The sequence below is a fragment of the Ptychodera flava genome, chromosome 4 (genome assembly GCF_041260155.1).
Source record: "Ptychodera flava strain L36383 chromosome 4, AS_Pfla_20210202, whole genome shotgun sequence".
NCBI lineage: Eukaryota > Metazoa > Hemichordata > Enteropneusta > Ptychoderidae > Ptychodera > Ptychodera flava.
The window spans coordinates 16,378,672-16,384,609 of record NC_091931.1 but is presented as its reverse complement, the minus strand read 5'-3'; the positions used below and the strand labels follow the sequence as shown (position 1 = coordinate 16,384,609).

Sequence of the window (5,938 nt, the reverse complement as noted above, 5' to 3'; positions counted from 1 at the left end):
AATTCGGTTTTACTTTCCTGTAGAATTATTTTCGAAAACAGTTACATTCACTTAGTTCAATTAGAACATTACGAAATGAAATCACAGGGTCTTCGCGGGAAGTAGGGTCCATGTTTATTCACAAAAATAGTCAATTTTCCCCTTGTGACCTGAGAAAGGAGTGCAGAATAATAATTTAAAGCAAGTTATAATTATATACTCTGTCAGGTTTAAATCACATGCGTGAAAATACGAGAAAACAGTGTTTAAGGTCTTTGGATGGTTGAAAAGTATAAATTTAATCATCATGACTTTCTTTATCCGCATGAACAGGCAAACGGAATTAAAGGATACAGTATGTTTATATATGCACATGGTGTGATTAAATCAGAAATCAAAATGAGTGAAGTCTTGCTTTTTAAAATATGAAAATCAAGAGTGATATCATACCGTGGTCGATGTTGGCCTGGCGACATAAGGCGTGGTATTTGCCATTTTCTTTCATTGCTTTCAGGGTTTCATCAAACCACGTGAGTGGGTTGTCCTTCCGTTTTATCCCGTACACTGATGATCGGTAAGACAACCAATTTCGTCTCCTATGAATTCAAATTCATCTTTAAGATGTGTTGGGATCCTGTTGGTGTACGTAAGTAAGGCATCGATCTGAGGAAATGAAAGTGCTACCTTGTCATAAAAGTTTGGCATTTCCTGGTATTTTATCAGCCGTTTTTGGTAATGGGAAATTATGAAAAATGGGAATAAATAGATTGATAGGAATAGCAAAATAAATACTCGGATTATACGAAATGGTTATGCCCTATTTAGGATTTCCACACCATCTTATTATCCCTGCAAAAATTATAAGATTTCTTGAGATTTGAAGTCAATGATGAAATTTACGTTGTTTCTCTAATGTGTTTGACTATCGACATGTCAGTAAGTCTTATTCCTCCCTTTTGTGTCTCTTTTTGTGCTCGTGCATTTCCTTTCAGTCCTGTGCCGTCTTCCACCTGCAAACCTTCTTTATGTCTTTGATTTACTTTGTGTTTTCTTATTTACCCTGTCGTGTCTGACGTCGTCCAACAGGAATTTAAAGTTTTCCTTGTACACCTCTTGGTGCCGTGCGTGGTATCAACTCCAACGATTCGATCTCTGGCATGTAGTAGACAGATCTTATCCGTGACAATTCCATCTTCAAAACCTACAAGTGTAAATTATCACACAATGGAATATTATAATACGGAGCTTAAAAGTGGAAAATGGTTACCTAAATGGTAGATCTCTTTATGTGACACGATTTATTATCGCCATGGCAGGGCACTGTTTTAGGAATGCTTGGAGAAAGATGTCCTCGTTACAATCACTAATTTCTTTTGTTCCTTGGACCTTGCAACATCACTTCCTTTTATTTGCTAGGTTTCAAGAAAATGAAATATTACTATTATAGTTCACCTATTCGACAAAGAGCTTTTTCACGGCTGTTTTTGCAAACCAAGCCGATACTAATATGGCGAGTTTCCGGTTTTTAACGATCGATTCAGGTAGTCAATTTTCAATTAAAACTTCTAAGCTGTCCAAAGACAAACTATGTCCTCACTGGAAAGGTACATGACTCTTGTAACTTACCGATTGTCTTTCCCCTGATGTTGTTTGGATCAAAATTGTTTGGATTTCCAGATTTGACCAGTAATCGGACTTCAGAGTCGGACCTCACAAAAGGTTCTGTGAAATCTACTGAGAGGGTTCTAGCGGAGGTCTTACTCCATCCGAGGCATATATCAATCTGCTTCCCTAGTAATGCTACAAATATGTCGGCATATCCAAAAAAGAAAGTTTACAGAAGAATGGATAAAGTTATTATGGAAAGGGTGGAAATAAGAGCTACAGCACTTTGAAAAAATGAAATGAGTGGCATAGCATTATCCCAATGAAGCGTGTGTTTACGAAGGTCGTCGACGTGAGACAACACAATGTGAACGTCGAAATTTAAAGGGGCATTGATTTTGTTATTCAGTGTGTCTAAACTACATTTTAAAGGATATGCACTGTCATTCTTTTAAACGTTATAAAACACCCAATATTGTAAATACGGGCCACTATAGTTCTACTTCGCTCCTGCTTACCTGCTCCGGCGTGGGAAATTTTACCACTTCTATGGGTAAGACATGCACTTTGAGGCACAATTTGATTCACACACTTCTTTCAAGCCTCTCTACAGACTTAAACGAGAACGATATAATTATGTAAAACGTTATGGAGCAAATGTCAATTAAACTATCACAGAATAATGATGGCTAATAAAGATCTGTTACTTGCAAAACACATTCTTATTTCTTCTGTGTATCAAGAAAAATCCGTTCTTCATAATTATTTTTATCCCCTGCAAATGCTGTCAATGCTGGACAAGGCCCCACATCACTGGCAGTGATGCCGTGCCCCGGCCAGCTACAACACCAGCAAAATTAAGGAATACCCAACTCATTAGACTTGGTTCAAGTCTGTGATTTGTGAATGTTTGAGTGGAGTGAACGCAATGATTTGTATTCTGCTTTCATGTGAAACGCGCGTGAGTGGACGCGATGAGTGGAGTGAACGCTATACAGCGGAGTTTGAATCCCGCAGAAACTAACTCACTACTGCGCAGACTCAAACGTGATGCATTCAATCGCTGGGAAAACCTGGCGTGAGCTGCCAAATTCCTTATAGGTTTGTACGAAATAGGAGAGACACAAGAGAAACGATCATAAATGCTTTTATTTTTTTAAAATTCACCGACTTGAACCAAGTCTACCAACTCATGTCTTTGTGGGAGAAATGGGCCACCAAATGGGTGACCATTTAATGAGAAACTGTAACTGTAAAATACATCAAACAGGCCACTAATTGATGACACGCAAACATAATACAAAACGTGTGACCTTACAATAACTAACCTACTTACACTTGTGATAAAATTAAAGTTCCAAAGATGAGATACATCAATTAGGCCACAAAATTGGTGACCAATAAACTGACACACAAACAAATTTCCTTACAATGATTAACATGCTGATAACTGTGAAATACATAAAGTGGGCCACAAAATGGGTGACCAATTAACAGTCTAACAAAGAATTCACCTACATAGGTAACTCATTTAATCTTGCCCCAATCTTGTGGGGCCCAAACACAAATCCATACAGGGTAAAATGTGGTGGAAAGGGGAGGAGGAGGGCGTTGTTAAAGTTCAGATGAGGTCCAGCTGCCGAAATGGCAGTCTTGCCTGGAGGATGTCTCACGGCAAAAGAGGATGGTACAAACCCACACGATGACCTCTTGACCCCCGCCACAGGAGGCGCTGTATGAACGTTTGCAGGAGATAAAATTCCTTACTTTTGTAACTTCTTTTATCCCCTGCAAATGCTGTCAATGCTGGACAAGCCCCACATCACTGTAGTGATGCCGTGCCCCGGCCACACTACACCAGCAAAATTAAGGAATACCCAACTTGTGTCTTTGTGGGAGAAATGGGCCACCAAATGGGTGACCATTTAATGAGAAACTGTAACTGTAAAATACATCAAACAGGCCACTAATTGATGACACGCAAACATAATACAAAACGTGTGACCTTACAATAACTAACCTACTTACACTTGTGATAAAATTAAAGTTGCAAAGATGAGATACATCAATTAGGCCACAAAATTGGTGACCAATAAACTGACACACAAACAAATTTCCTTACAATGATTAACATGCTGATAACTGTGAAATACATAAAGTGGGCCACAAAATGGGTGACCAATTAACAATCTAACAAAGAATTCACCTACATAGGTAACTTATTTAATCTTGCCTTGACACACCTTGTGTCGGCCCAAAAAGAAGAAAGTCCACGTCACTGTAGCCCCTGCGAACAGTGACATGTCTTGAAGGTGTGTCGGCCCCACAAGAAGAAAGTCCACGTCACTGCAGCCCCTGCGAACAGTGACTTGTCTTGATTGCTACGTTGACCCGTGCCGTGTTGAGAAACTGGCAAATGAACTGTGACTCATGCATGTTTCACAGATGTATGCAAAATTTATACTGGCACAGCACCAGTGTCTAACTAGCAATAACTTAGCCATCCTACTTATATACTGTGCTTGGCTACGCTACTACCCTCTGTTTTATTGCAGCAATAGAGGTAAACCCGTAACAATTGTAAAGTATGTAAACTACGTTTTGTACTTTATGTACAAACGAGTCTTGTTGACCCCCCCTCTTTGTATTACTACCTTTAGTCCGTGGGCTGGAGGGGCCCACCGTGCACCCCCCCCCCATAAACCTACTACATGGGTATTTTTTTGTTCTTTGGGATCTGCTGAACTAGAAAAAAGATGTTAACATTGGATATATTGGGATGCACTACCTGTCTGCACTGGTTTTTGATTTGTATGTACCGCAAAAAATGGCGAAAAATGGGTAGGGGTAGGGGGTACTATATCCTCCCCTAAATTGAGTAAACTAGCATGAAATAGCACAAACCTTACATTTTTGGAAAGCTCAGATACTGCTCTTTCTGAGGAATACCAACTTTAGCAAAATTAATTTGTGTACATAGAATAGGACGACTTTAAAATGAATTTTTTTGACAATTTTGAAATTTTTTACCCAAAATACCATGTAACAATTGTGATTTACTTTTTATTAAGCAAAATTTTCACAACATTTTGTGTTTAAATTATTCATTCCGACATATTAAACAAGAAAAAAAGTGTTAACATCAGATATTTAACTATACACTACTTCTCTGGCGTCAATTTTGAATTGCGTGTATCTGTATGGGGTGTGCAAAAGCTAGGGGTAGGGGTACAACATTCTTTCCCTGATGAAGTAAACTGGCTGGAAATGCCATATACCTTATAGTTTTAGAAAGCTTAGATACTGGTCTTTCTAAAATGCATAAGATTTTAGTAAAAAAATATGACGTCATAGAATTGGATAACTTTAAATCGTTTTTTTCTGGTAATTCAGCAATTTTAACCGGAAGAAAATATGATAACTATTGTTTCCTCCCAATGAAGCAAATCAAACAGATTTATGGATGTTATTTACTAATTGCAATGTGCTGAAGAAGAAAATAAATGTCAAAATTGGGTATTTACAATGCATTATTGTCTCTACTCATTAAAATGGCAAGTTTTGCTACATTGGTATATCGTGAATGGGCATTTTATAGTTATGCAATGAAATAATGCACAGCCTTAAAAGGAAGACTTGGAAACGCACACACATAGTCATATTGCCATTTTCTCCTTAAAGTAAGTAGATTGTTGATGACTGTCTATTTTTATAATTTACTTTTAAATGTTTTTTTTACAAAATAATTTTGATAAGACGTATTTGGAAAATTATCTATGCCTCCTTGTCTTACTTATACAGCAAGCATTACTAACAATCTATTAGGCCGTGGGCTAGAGGGGGCGTCTACGTGCACCTGCCCCCCCCCCCCCACCGCACAGGATAACAAACCTGTATTTTTCAGAAGCCTTGGGATCCCTAGAATAAGAAATAGGATTTTAATAGACAAAATATAGGGACTCAATAGCTGTTACGGTCATGTTTCGAAGGGTACCGCATAATCACGATTTTGTGACCCACATGGATTTTTGTCAAACCTGTCTTCATGTACGTCATCTGCTGAGCTAACTGTTGAACATGATCTGACTTATGGGGTATCATTAGAAAGGTGATTTATTCTTCTTGAAAATGGAATATAGCAATATGCAATATCTTCTATAGTTTTCATGAAATAAGGGCCATAATTTACCCATACCCCAAAGTTAATGTCGCAAATTACTGTCAAAACTAATCTACATTCTACCAATTATTTACCTAGACATAATACAAAGGGCAATGCTGTGTATTAACTTTGTGTTATTTGCTACAAGTACATGTTAGAAACCTGAAAAAAACTTTTGACAGAAAAAATATT

The 5,938-nt window shown here is 37.8% G+C and overlaps 1 long non-coding RNA gene across 1 annotated transcript; it reads right to left on the bottom strand.

Annotated features, from left to right (window-relative positions):
* Positions 1 to 1,102: 1,102 nt before the first annotated feature.
* LOC139130435 (uncharacterized) lies at positions 1,103 to 2,451 on the bottom strand. The gene is made up of 3 exons (XR_011551855.1): positions 2,103 to 2,451; positions 1,606 to 1,779; positions 1,103 to 1,180 (listed from the first exon to the last, which is right to left on the bottom strand). It is a non-coding gene; the product is annotated as an uncharacterized lncRNA (long non-coding RNA).
* Between the last annotated feature and the right edge of the window lie 3,487 nt (positions 2,452 to 5,938).